Genomic DNA, 14,994 nt, shown 5'->3' on the forward strand with positions numbered 1-14,994 from the left:
AGGTGGCACTGCACCATTGCTATCAAAACTTAATTTCTGAATTCAGTTCACTGTTTGTCAATGCAAAAGTGAAAGAGCAGGGCCCGGGGAGTGCCACACTCCCACACATGTCCCCCATGGGGAGTTCTGTTCATTGCTCGCTAGAGTGTGCACTGAGCCAGCAGCTCCTTTCACTAAACTTGACATTTTCAGTTCCAGCGTCTGTGGTAGTTCTTGCGTGGTGTCACATCTATGGCCCCAAAAGTATGCACCGCTGAACGCCGTGGGCCTTAAATGAGATCCCGAAGGGAGCGCCATGCTCAGCGTCGACGGAGAAGACATGTATTATCTTAGCCGCTAATGAACAATTGTGCAATTTCTATCAAAAGTATGCCTGTCTCATAGTATTTCCTCTAAATTCTGTCATGATAAAGGGGCCTATACAATTAGAGGAGCGTTGGAGGGGACTCGAGAGAAGAAGCTTGGAGCCGTCAAGAGGGGCCACCGTAGTCAGGAGGAGTGCAAGAAAGGAACGCCTCTCCGCCTTTATCTGCCATTTCCTGCGCCCATCCCTTCCTACATTAATAATCTCTTAGAGCAGACAATCACGCACAGGCATGAGAGATAAAACATGGATGACAAAATATCAACTTCCTGCTACAAAACGCAAAGCCCTTATTAGAATATCAGGCAAAGAGGATAATTAATTTCGACTTTAATTACTTCCACTGTTCCTGCAGATTAGATCACAGGTTTGAGATGGGTTATTAAAACAACTGGGGAAATCGGCCAACATAAAAAAAAGTAAATTTTCTTCAACCTTTTCTCTTAACCTGCTTGTTGAGTGAAGCAATTACATGTGTGCGGTGCAGACAAGGGTTGATAGGATGTAGATGAAAAAGACACTTGATCACTTTGGAAGCTGGGAGCTTTTGGCCAACGACACTTTCACATATCAAAAAGACCTCGGTATCAGCCGATCGTGAGGTAATATTACAGGTATTAACCACAGAATATGAGGTTGGGCCGATGGCAATTATTGTAGCAGTCATATTTAGAAAAATGTTTGAACATGCAAAAAATAATAGATTTACTATGGAATTAAAAACATCAAACGTGCACTGCAGGTTTGTCATTAACAGCTCAACACTATGCTTTCGTTTTAGATGATCTGATGTATTTATTTACCAATTAGTAATCATTATTTCAGCCAACTGATGGACTAAATCTGGTTCATAAAAGCTCTAACAAATGAGAAAATCTTGAAATGTATGCCACACTAGAGTGACAAAATGAAAGGTTTCTGCGATAAGTCTAAAAAAAGAATAGCACAGGTATGTAAAGGGTGTGCACGCGTGTGTGCGTGTGTGTGTGTGTGTGTGTTTGTTGGGGGTGTTTAAAATCAGTTCAAGAACAAAGATAAACCCCAAGGATGATGTTATCTGTGGGATTGAAGAAAGCATTTCAGTAGAAGATTGGTCACAATCACTTAATCAGCCCAACTCCACCCTGAACTCTTCATGTCTTCCATCATATGCTATTTCCACTGACCCAAAAAGTCAATTTTCCCTGTGCATGTGTGTGTATGCGTGTGTGTGCGTGTGTGTATGTGCACGTCCAAATGGTCATCAATATAAAACGGTTACAGACAAAATTGCCCAAATTAAAATTGAAATTTTGTTAACACAGTCAACATTACAATCAAATTGGGTAATTCAAATGATCAAAATGAGAAAGTAAATGAATAACCTTCCCAAAAAGGATAAATAAAATAAAATAATCTCTTTTTCATGGCCTCACTCTGGTAGAACATAATTTTAGCTAGGTTGCTGTAATCTCAAAAATATTTGTTGTTGTGTACGTATTATGTTTGTTCCTTTTTTCTGTTCCACTTCCTTTTTTGTTAACCTTACATTTAATGGCCTTTGTTAATTTATTATTTTAGTAATTCCATGTACCACATTTGTGTTGTTGTTTCTTGATATTCTTAATTTTTCTTTTTTATATTTCACCTGCCTCCGGTGAGTGTAGTTTACCAGTAGGAAAAAAAGGTGACAAGCATTCAGTCAGTATGGCTGAATCAAAAACCTTGTATTTAATGGACGACTCACTCTGAACTTCCTTGTTAGTCCCATTACAATCCGACGTTGTACTGCACTGTTCCCTCTTCCAAACAAGCTTATTTCCAAAAGCTGCTAAAGCTTAACTCAAATCCTGCGGATCTCAGTCCCTGCTGAGATCTTCACAAAAACACTGGGCCGTAGCTTGATTTGCACGGCATCCGTCCACCATGCTCCGTAAAGACCATCTCTGTGCTCATTTGTGAAGCCTTTAGATGTTCATGAGTTTGCGATTAGCAGCTCTTTGGTTTGGTGGCAGGTCACCAGTTGTAAATGTCAGCATGGACATAGCCCCCCCGATGAGAGCCCTCACTAACACGGCCCGAATGTAACGACCCCACATGCATTAGACATAACCCAGCTCATGGACGCTGTAATGTTACATCCCATACAAATATGTACGTTAAAAAAATCAGTAAACATTTAGGGGAATTAGGCGCATGTGTAAACACTCAAAATGTGCTCACTTGGAAAGATAGAAGATAATGTTCATTGTAAATGTATTTGTCCGATTCAATCATTGGTTGCTATATACAGTTATTTAAGTATTTGTATTTCATACCAACATTTGTAGATATGATTGTTTGTCTTAAGATTTTGTCAAGTGACATATGATTATATTTGTTTGTAATTATTCTTTTGTACATGGTCTACTCAAAACTGGTCTTGTGTTATTTGAGGGATACACTTTCACTTTGCATCAGAGGTGTGCATTCTGAGACGAAATGGTCAATTCATGCATCCCGGACGGATGCCCATTTTGCGGACAAAGAACAAGAGAGTTTATAAAAAGGACTGACTGAGGACGGACGAAAGCGGAAACACACTCCTTTGTTTGGCGTGTGTAATCTGCCAATTTACTACGTTCAGACTGAATATGAATATGTGGGTGCCTGTAAGTTAAGTGGATGTGAATCATTAATTAGCCAGCTAATGAGTTTGCATTTCTATTATTATGACTTATGAAACCTCTGCTGTTAGCATCTCTTTCACGTTGTCACGCATGGCAAAAAATGAAAGCCGTTTGGTCCACAGAGAATGTTTCCTCAGCTTTAGGATGCCGCTGATGGCCACTGGATAATATTTTGAGTCCACCCTTGGCTACAATGCAGAATAGGATGCTGGTTAAAGTAAGCCATTTTAAACTTCAAACTTTTTTGCCGTTGTTGCAGGTATCGTGCAACTGACGGTTGTATATATGTGACGTGTGTATGTAGCCTAACCCTGTTGGCAACTCCGGTTTTGGAGAAACATCTCCCCTTGGTCCTCAGACTACGGTTAGGCGGCAAGCAGGAATGGATAACATAAGTGACTGTTAGTCTTGTAACGTTTTCATCAAATGAGGTCATCTGTTGGACTCTGGCTTCTTTTTTTTTTTTTTTTTAAACACAGTAACGATGGGCGCAGGTACAGATTGGTGACGGAAACCCTTTCATATGACGAGGATGGACGGAAACGGGGACTTGTTCAAATACCCACCATGTATGTAGGTGGCTTGCCCAACTTTTAACAGAGGTTCATTCAAAAATGAGGGAACGGCAACAGAAACAAACAAATGGATGTTTAGTTTTGTTACACTCCTTTTTTATCTGTTTTGTGTAGCTATCATCCACTCTTATTACCTGAACATTTTATATCTTTCCTGCAGTGTGTGAATGACAAATTTGCACCATTCAAACAAGATGATCATGTGTGGAATTGTCCATATGTGACACATATTATGTGTGATTATAAAAGATCAAGTAAATAATTATCATTTATTCCCATGAAACAAACATTATTTGCAAAACACCACCTTTTTTTACACAAATCTGAAATGATCATTGTGCAAATACTGTAGCCACATTGCTGTGGATTAATCAGAGATGGACAGACTGAAAGAAAGAGAGAAAATAATTAGGATTGAGAAACTTCTGCACTAATGAGAGAAGAATTTAACTGGGATACTTTTCTTGACCCCCAGTAAAAAAAATAGGCACATTCATAATTACCCTCTGAAATGCGCCATGAAATTGTTATTGTGGAATATGCTTTTGAAACCATTACCTCGTAACTGTTGCTCATGTCTCCCGGAAAATGAGATGCCGAGCCTCCTGTCGGACAACTATTGCTGTTCATGCAGATGAGCTCAGTTTCTTTTGCTCCTTTCCCCTGAGTCTCTGTTCCTACCAATGCTGTGGAAAATAAAATAATACTGTGATAAAACAGAAATATTTTATGACAGAATGATAATCGTGGCAAGCGTACGTGCCGCTGATATGAGACTGTTGCAGATGGGGGAGGAGAGGAAATAATCCTTTTTGTGGGCTTTAAAAAAATGAATCTCAGTTGAATCACATCAGAGGGGAAAAAAAACTCAAAGACAGTTCCAAGATGAGCCAACTCTAGGAGAAAATGACCTCCTCGTTTTGGTGATAAAGTTCTAACCAAAATATGATATCAGCCAGCGACGTGACTCATTAGAAATGTGTGTATGGCGTGGAGGCAGCTTTCTCTATCTGCCGGTGCCGGGCTTGCTGACTGATAAGAGGCAAATGCAAATGTCCTGATAACAACTGAATGCAAATATTTATGATATGATATTCCCTGGGAATTATGTGTGGATAAAACAAAGTGTTTTATTTTCCTATAGTCCTTTCAGGTTTGCCCAAAATGCGCTTTCTGTTTTCTGTCTTTTTTTGTTTTTATTTACTTTTACAATTTCCATTTCTTCAAAATTGATTGGGCCTGCGTATTATGTTAAGCTATTTGTTTGCGGAGGATGGTAATTAGTTACTGTAATTACGGCGATGACAGTTGCTAAATTGTTTTTAAAGCATTACAGTGTGTCTGTGCCAGAAGATTGCAGTACTTATTTTAGGATTTAGGCATCTGCTGGAAACACTCCCACTCTAAGGCCAAAGTGGGAATTTTTGAACAACAAAGCAGCGGTTTTCTAAGCAAAGACATTTTTGAAAATGTCTGTTAATTTGCACTAATTGCTGGTTTGACTGTGCTGTGTAGTTTCTTGTCCAATCAGGGACTTGTTACTGATAGGATGTCTCAAAGGATCAGAATGGACTTCAAATAGTTTAAACATGTTTGTTCGCTGGAACATTCATATAAATCATACTTTTTATGTTTACTGTCACCCAAGAAACCAAATGTTGTTCAAGGCACGTTGTAATTATTGCTCTCACTGTAGCCTACGCACGCTTTCAAGTGTAGTCAACATTAATTAGAGTGGACACAGACAGTTCGGGGGCGGTCTTTATGTACAGTAAAAAAAAAAAAAAAAAATAGGAATTGTTTGAATACACATGGACTTGGGCTGGTGGCGCTTCTTGACAATGTGTGTAAGCACAGAAACATAATTTTTGACCTTATTTTGCATTAAAGCACCCCTCCCCTGTAGATTGTACATGAACACCTTTGATTACAAACGCTAACTAGACAAAACACTATATAAGATTTTTTATTGAAGTCTAAATTAAACCTGATTAAAGTGCTGGAGTGGAAACTTTGCTTACAAATGAGAAGGGTTAAGAAGAATTACATTCAACAAGATTTTCTTTTAAGAAAAATGATTACTAGATATTTTTGGTTTGTATTATAGTTTTGGTATGGCCGTGGATTTTGTTTTTCCTCACAGCGCATTAACATCATTGGCTCAATGCTTCAGGTGTCAATAGTCGTTTCTCAATCGGCATTTTTGGTCCATTCTTGCATTCTATGAATCTCATGAAATGTCATCAGTCGCGGTTCAACCCCTGTTCCAAATGAAAGTCCAAATAAACCGAGACCACCTAGATTTTGTTCTGGTCTGCTTGCTTAAACCAATCAGTTGGTGATTTGTGAAAACTTGGCTTGGAAAATGCATTTCCTGTCACTCTCATAATGGCCCAATTTTGTAAGTTGTCACGACTTACAAGGATCTTACAATTGATTTTGTGCAAAAGGCAAACTACACACTTGACTGGTCGCCTGTCAGTCACAGCACACATTGGTAGAGACAACCATTCACATTTTCATTTACACACATCAATGAGTGGGAACTGAAACAACGTTGTCAGCACAGTCAGTCGGTCAGTGTAGCGAATCACAACATCCTGTAGGCTACTGTATTTTTTTATAGACATGACATGAATAACAGACCCATTTGAAAATGTCCAGATTGTCTGAAAATTGTATTTCTTTTCTAGTCAAGAAGATTTTGAAATGTCAAATGTTTTATTCCCCTTTTTTCAATGCTGTCCTTATTAAACTATGCATGACAGTGATGCAACAAAGACATTGTTGTAAGAGTATCTGCCCTCAAAGTCTTTATGATTACACCATTTTTGCAATGTGGCATAATGCAGTCCCACTGCTGGAGCACCCAAAGGGTATGACAACGAGCCTCGTTTTCAAGTATTATATTTTAATTGCATAATTGGATTTATTATTAACATAATCAAATACCGTGCATGTTGACTTTGGCATTCCCTGGTGTGCTGCACTGCTTCCCTAAATCTCATATGGGAAGGAATGATGAATGTACCTCCAGATCCCATGAGTGGTCTTTTGTTTCTCTAGCTTCAAGTTTACCGTGTAGTCTTTACGGAGGTCGAACCATTAATTTGAGGAGAATGCAACTTAATGATTTTCTCTTGATGTTCTGCATAATATTTGTTTCAGTCAAATTCAAATCAAGAAAAAAAGAGGTTGATGTTATTCCTGTGTCTGCATGGATCTTATCCAGGTATTCGGAATGAATGTGCAATATTTTGAAACACAAACATTGAAACACCTTGATATTCTGCCTAAAAAAAAGTTTGCTTTTTACAATCCCCATTAACCTAAATTATTACTTCCACACCATAGTAAACAGAACATTTTCTAGCTATGCCCCTGCTGAAAACTGACTTGAAATGTGCGTATTTGATTCTTACAGTGTGATTGCGGTTCTGCTGTTTCTTACACTAAAGTCACAAATTTGTGATTGGCGGACAGCATGTCTAGCTTATCCTTCAGTATCTTCACCTGGTTTAAATACAAATTACAATGAATTAGGAAGTATGAAAAAAATGGGGTTTTCTTCATCGGGCTGTTGTTACATGCAGTTTCTCACACGTGAGATTAATAAAGTTCCTCTTATCTTATCTTAAATGTAACTTTACTATAATACAGTAATGTTGGCAGGTTGGAATTCCCTTGCAGCAAATAGTGCAATAGTTACTAAAATATCAAATATTACAGATAGAAAATAGAATAATGTCAAAGTCAGGAGTCCCATTTTGACCACGTTTACTTCATATTTGGAGTGCTTTACTGTACATGTATATGAAAATTGAACACATCATACTTTCTAGTGTAATGCAAATACTGTACAGCATGCATTATGAAGTTAAAATTCTAAAATAAACAATAAAGCAATATTTTTACTTGTTCTTAGTCGTGAGGTACACATGTGCAAAGCAATGGGTGGATTCCATTGAGATATATCCAGAACAATGCAATCCAACAGATGTGGGCATTGAGCATACACTTAAATATGTACTCGCATGCACACACATACACACACACGCACACACACACGTTTACACAGCCAAATCTAGATGCACCACTAGTTACCTCCTAATTAAGGCCAACTGCACACATAATAGAAGAGCATTCCTCCTTTTTGAAATCCCTTGGAAATTACACAAGATTAAGGAAAGTTGGTTGTATATCTGTAATTTAATTGCAGTTCAGACTATTAATTAATCAGGTACTTTATTTAATAGTTAATGTATTAGTGCAATTAATTAACCTACTAGTCTTGATAAAGAGGAAGCAAAAAAAGCAAACATAAAAAGGTTTTTCTTCTTGGGTAAGAGTCTTTTAAAAGTGTTGTCATTAGCACTCGCTTTAGTATACAGTCACTAGAATGATATACATGTAGTGTGCTGTTAAGATATTAACTAGGTGCTAATGTAGTAATGTCATTTATTTTTTAATTTAAATTTCTTAAGGGAATTATTAGGTCGTAATTGCAAGATAAACTCATGATACGATAACTGATTTGAGTCAATTGATTCTCTTCCTAATAGAACGAACACAGTGGTTGAAGATATCATCCCTTTTAACGTTGCGTGTGGTTTAAATTCTTCAAATTATCTGACTCCTTTGAAAGTTTGATTTGCTCATCTCCACTAAATAACATTCTTTGATAAACGCATTTAAGGACTGTTTTGTCTCGCACCATAGCTCTAATCACAGTGTCACATAGATGAACATAACATGCAATAACTTACAAAATGAGACAAACAAAAGCGACATTTTATATTCTTGGTACTGCGATTGTATTTAAACAAATGTCATCTGAAGCATATTAAGGAAGAAATAGGATCGAAATAATCTGTTTCCTTTATTCTTATCTGGTATAAATCAACGGCTGGTGGTTTTAGCTGGGGGTTTTGTGCAGTGTGGATGTTGGCGCTCGGTAAATTGGGTGCCAGGTTGTAAAGCATAAACACGTATCCGGAGCGTGTTACGTTAAACAAGCCGAGCTATTATTTGCACTGCCACATTACCTTGAATACAAATGACAGCATGACCTCAATTTTCTGCACAGTGTGAGCGAGTGGAAGAAACCAACACTTGAAGTGCTTTGCCTTCGCAAAGTGTTTGTTCGGTCACAGTTTTATTCCAATTAGAGAGGAAACATACATGCTGTTTGATATAAAATATTCCTCTCTCATATTGTTTGTTGATATAGATGAAATAGAAAACATACATGATTCAACTGTTTTATGCTTTGCTTAATGAGACCCAGAAATAATGCAAAGTCACACGTGCTTAACATTCATGTGTAACGTCCAGTCGAATAGTGAGTATCTCACGTAGCAATTACAGCAAATTAGGTACTTGCCACTCAGACCTTTTTTGGGGAACTCAATTCATTTTGACTCTGCATTAGCCCTTCTGCTCTGCTCTTCCCAGACAAGCAGGGATGTTCACAGAGTCCACAGGGAATTAGGGAATATTTCCCTCCGCTTGTGATTGCCCCAGTGGGGATTGAGGTTGGAACTGTGTGACTTTGTATCTCATTTGTTCTGTTATGTAATTGGAGCACTGATAATCCTCTAGGACTGCAAGTTGTGCACCTTCGAAACAAGAGAGAGAGTCGTCAACATGCAGGCAAGCACGCACTAAGCTGGTAATTGCTGCATGTACTAATAGGAATTGCGATATAGACCTCTATTGTTTTTGAGAGCGTCTATTTCAATACCTGTTATATTTAAAAAAAAGAATGTATTCAACCTAACATCTACACAGCACAAAACAAGTACAAACATAATCCTACCAATAACTAATATTTGCTTGACCACATCGTAATATTTTTAAAAATGTTTCTGGGAACCAACTGGAGCCTCTCCTGGGTACCTCTGGGCAAAAGCCAGGCTACACCCTCCTCATCAGTCACAGGACCCATACTGTACACATTTACTCTCTCGTTCCCACGGTTACTAAGTGGGAACTGATCCCAAACTGCCAGCACCAAAGCCAGGCAAATGTACCACGACATCATTGTCCTTAGCAAAATGTATTACCTATTAACATTTTGCAAAAGAATACCTGAAATCAGATGTAGCTTGAGTGGTCTGTAGCCTCAAATCTGAAGCCATTTTTATTATTGTTTTGATTATTAGTCAAACTCCTTATCAGAGGCAGCATTTACTCTAAGTTTGAACCGAAAGTCGATTGCACAATAGACACGCTTCTATTTGGGTACCGTTCACTCGCTGATTTCAACACTTGACCTTCTTCCTGAGGTCACTGGAGAGCATCAACTTTAACACTGCTGGCAGCAAGGAAGACGGCAGGGCAGCACAAGTGTCAGTATCATGCAGGGTGACTTGCTGTATAGCCACGAACAACATAACATCATTTAACCTTTACAACATGTGTATCGATCCATCTGGTTGTTATCATGCTGCGATCAGAGCTCAGGTCCGGTGGCTCAGCTTCAGGGGGCTGCTTGAGTCTATACCTCACAATATTATACTGAGACAATGACACCGGGTGTCGTTTTTCAATCCACTGTCCTTTATAGAAATCCTTTACTACTCTTCTTGTTGCAGATGAATGCATACTGTACAATGCTTATATAATGTAAAAGAAAGCTACTGATTTATTGGCAGGCGACCAGTCAAGGGTGTAGTACACTGCCTCTCACCAAACTCAGTCTAGAGAATGGACATTTAAAAGCTAATTTCAAAAATTGAAATATTCGCCAAGCACACAGTGCTTTTAATTGCAAAATGCATATTGTACAGTATATAGGTAGTAGAAAATGTTAATTAGGGACACGTTAGAATTTTCTTTTCAAGCAAATGATTGTTAAAGCATGGCCGTTGTCGCCTTTGCTGGGAATGTGAGATATGTAAAATTCTGCTTTAATAGAGTTTTTAACTGTTGATCTAGAACAGAAAATTGGACATACATTCTAATTGAATACCTGGTTGAAAATGCACCCTGCACACCATTATAAATCATCTGGAATCAGTTTTCCTGAACTCCTCTCTCCCTCTCACCCACTTTGTGAACACAGAGCAAGGCTTTTTCAGCCTCTGATAAGTGTTAATAAATTACCTGAATTTGAAAATTAATGGCTAGCTGCCTGCTTCAGGGAGATATCATTGTGCTTCATGAATATTTTGATTTTGTGATTAGATCAAAATGTGGTGAATTCCTAAACAGCCCCCTTGTCCGGGTTCTCCTGATCATAAACTCTTGGCTTCTTAAAAGAAAGAGGGGAAAAAAAGCATTCCATGCAAATGTGCTGATATGGAATAATTAGAATGAGTTTTGCCAGTATTTTCTGCAGTAATATTTGCATGTCTTTAGATCTCGGCTGACTGATCTGCTCCAAGCTGAGGGAAAATATGTTTTTGTGCAGCATACCCGTACCAATCCACCCCCAACCCCACCTCCATAAAAAAATTACCTTGCCAGGCGAGATAATGGCTTATATTGTGATGTTAAAGAGGCTTGTATTTACAAAAAGAAACAAAGGCAAGGCATGTGCCAGCCCTGGAGAACATTGATTAGGCTCTTCCTGTCTCTTTCTATTCACACACTGTATCAGTGGCATTCCAGCTCCGTGTGCTGATGGGGATCAAACAGATTTCCACATTTTCTCACATTTACAGGTTTGAGAAGGTGAGGAAGGAAAGTGTGAAAAGCTATGCAAAACTGATGACATTTAGGAATGCGTTGTCTCTATTTATTTGGGTAAAATAGTCTTACTCATTTCACCATTAGATTTAGAACTTTCAAGAATATTATGGTATAGGCATGAATAAATTATTGGAATCCTCAAGTAGTGACAGAAGATGGATATAAGTGTTTGAACATGTGTTGGATAGGACCCCGTAGTACCCCTTCATTTTTACAGCGTTGTTATTAATGGGGAGTTTTTATAGTTATGATGTACAAATTGCGTTAAATGCTTTTTTGAAGTGTTCTTGAGCATTAAAAAATGAATAAAAGGGTAGTAAGAAATGAATGCAACATTGTATTTGAATATATTGAAACATCAAAAACATAATGCTCCCATGACTACGCCATTCTAATTATGTTTTGAGGAACGTGTACTGTATGTTCTCAGATTTACTCAAATCGATCTATTATGTTATATTTGGCCTTTTTTCTTCTTCCCCACTAAAGTTGGCACATCGTAGACATGCAGGACATTTTGTAGTACAAGATGTTGGCATATTCGCAATGGGAAGTTTTGGGACTTCACATCTTAGAGTAGTATTCTTTCAAACATACTTTGTAGCTGGGCGCTGTGTGTGCACACATCTAGTATGTGTGTGCCCGGCAGCTGCACGGGTCCCAAGGGACGGGCCTGTGTAGACTGGGTCTCCTTACTCCACAGCTCATTAGTGGAGAGTGAAAGAAATCCGCACAGATGGCTGTCAATGTTCAAAAAAAAAAAAGTCGGCTCCGTCAGTTGAGGTTTAAGTTCCTCCTGCACATTTCAGTGACATTGCAGAATTCAAACAATATTTGTTTGAATTAGTCCGCCCGAAAAGTACAAAACCCGAAAGCATGGCGACATCTGAAAATGTGTTTTCTAATGAACGCTCAGCCCACTGAACAGCAGTCTGCACTTGTCAGTCATCACCATAAATTACTCTTACTCCTCTGACGTCTTTTCAGAGCTACTGATGATAGGCTTGTCTGTTCAGCAGAATGGAGGTCTAGAAATACGCCAGTGAACAATCTGGCGAGATCAATTAGATTGTTTACCTGTCAAAGTTGGAATGGAGGCCAGCAACTGCAACGGCTGCTCATCATTTCCACTCCAATACTGTCACCGGCTCCAGTTACTGTAATTACTGCAACTGAATGTCCACTCACAACACACAACAAGGATGGCTTTAACTTGGGTCTCTCTCATAATATACCACAATCTAATTGCATACAAATTGTCTTGAAATATTTAAACAAGCATGACCAAAGCACTTTAAAAACATTTAATGTTATCTTTTACATTATTATTCGCCATTTTGTGCATATGTACGAAATGGTTGGTCAATCTAAAAATGTATTTCCATCAGGTAACGATAGAAAATTGCTCATCAAATTCCTTGTGGAATAATAGTGATTTCCAAAGTTCGTATGAGTGGATCTGACTTGTTCAATCACTCCAACATGGATTAAAAATTCCTGTGGTGCAGAGATGCTACTTTTCAGTAATCGTACATAATGCAGCAATGTGAACGCCATTTGAGCTGACCCACTTATAGGGCTCAGAAACTTTCTATCCCGCAGCCAAGTCTAAAAATAACCCTGTGGCCAGTTTTAGATTCATTTCAGTGGAAACCCTTACGGAGTGCCAGTGACAGAGTCCTGCTAAGCAGCAGTGGTCTACGACATCTTGGACACTCTTTACTTTGTTGTTAGTCACCCCCTGAAACTTGCAAATTAAATTCTCATAAACGTGCATTTTTATATGTGAGTACAGTTCCCTAATGGAGTGGCAATGTCATTCATCCAGGTCACCTCATTCTCAGAGCACTGAATTGATTGCAATTGGACTCTTGGGGTTGTCCTAGATTCTAGGACCTAGACCTAGAATCTTTATCAGCGTTTTTGGAAGAATTTTGGGGGGTTTGTGAAAAGCCCAACTATTCATGCGCCGAGACAGAGGCATGCCCTAACTACAAATGGTATTATTTTTTGGGAACACAGAAAAAAAACATCATTTTTTGTCCTCCAGAGAGGCCTCTGTCCGTCAACAGGAGTCGTTGAGTGGAAACGTCCTCATTAATATTTGATTCTGATGTAAAAGGTTAGTAGAGCTGCCTCAAACAGCCAAAACAGGAAGTTTTATTTTATTTTATTTCATTTTGGTGTCTGTTTTTTGGGTTGTACTTGCCTTTGTCACGGAACGGAGTGGAAATGGAGCAGGGCGACCAAGTGCAGCTTGGACCAGGGTTTATTGGCGGAATTCAAAACACTCGGCAAACTGACCTGACTTTCTAACAAAACCAACAGGACTGACCGTAAAAGACGTGGAACAAAAAGACAGGGTCACACTACCAAAGACAGCAACAAACAAAACTTCATGACAGTAACAACCAACATCAATGCTCCGACCGTGAGCGAGGGGCAGACAGGACTTAAATACAAACCACGAAACACGAGGCAGGTGACTGCAGTTACATTGATCTAGGTGACACAGGAAGGGAGGGGTGACGCGAACAGAAACTATGGCAACCTCGACACATAGCAAAACTGGGGACAAGACATGACAGCCTTTGTCTCAGGGTGTTACCGAGTATAAAGTGTACCAGGATGTTGCCCGGGTTAAAATCAAAAGAAATGAATGATACTATTCGTGGATGTGACATGCTTCCAACTTGGAGCATAAATACGTAGTTGGGTTTTTGACACCATCTCAGACTGGTCTGTCCTCACCAAGTCTTCTTGCATGAACTGATGAAACCTGCTCGAATGAGAGGTGAAATGTCCTTTAGGACAGAAAGAACAATTTAACGCCCTGAGAAAGTTAGAAGGAACATTTTCTTTTTAAGTCACTGTATGAGCAGTCAGAGGGATGCCAAGCTTCTGCAGTGAAATTATTGTGGGTGATGATTTTCATGTCCAGGAATGTTTTGCTTTTCTCTCCCCATCCATTTCTTTTTGTGGGTGGCATTGCATATAGGCATCTTCTCTTGCAGTACGCATGAATCCTTTAAGATGATTGAGAATTAGAGGCTTTTCATAGAGCATGTTATAGTTGTAGCTTGGTGAGACGCTATTAATCTGAATCAAAGTGGACAGCATTCCATGTGGAGCCACACAATCGTGCGACAGCTTGCGTTTTGCCAAATAAATAACAAATCTGCCACAAACTGCACCAGCCAATGCAAAAGTAATGTGAGGATAATAAATAGATGGATAGGTGTGTTCTCGTTGGCCTTTTTCTTGAAATACGGTGAGTTTGATTTTAATAGTTACAAGAACAATGATTATTAAATCATCTTTAATCATCTCATATAAACGGTGCTTGTTTGTTGAATAGAGTGCAATTAGGACCAAAATGACCCTGTGCATATTGCATGTGGGGAGAAATCTTTTTTTTTTTTTCTTCATAAAATCTATGGTCTACTTCGTTCCCCCTTGCGACTTCCTCTCCTCTAGTGTTTCTTCACTCAGAGCATCTTGGGAGCATTGAGCTCAGACAGCAGGATTAGTCAAGGATCCATCTTGAGACGCAGATAATGTTTTGCACACTGACTTTCATTCCCTCCACTGCAGCTTCTACGGCACTGATTATAACTCTAAACTCTACCAGAAATGGCTATTTGTTCTTAAGCTGTTTTTCCCCCCTCCCTTTGTTGTGCTGGTTTTGTCAGCCATCCTTCTAATTCAATGC

This window comes from Syngnathus typhle, linkage group LG10, assembly GCF_033458585.1.
Source record: "Syngnathus typhle isolate RoL2023-S1 ecotype Sweden linkage group LG10, RoL_Styp_1.0, whole genome shotgun sequence".
Taxonomy (NCBI): domain Eukaryota; kingdom Metazoa; phylum Chordata; class Actinopteri; order Syngnathiformes; family Syngnathidae; genus Syngnathus; species Syngnathus typhle.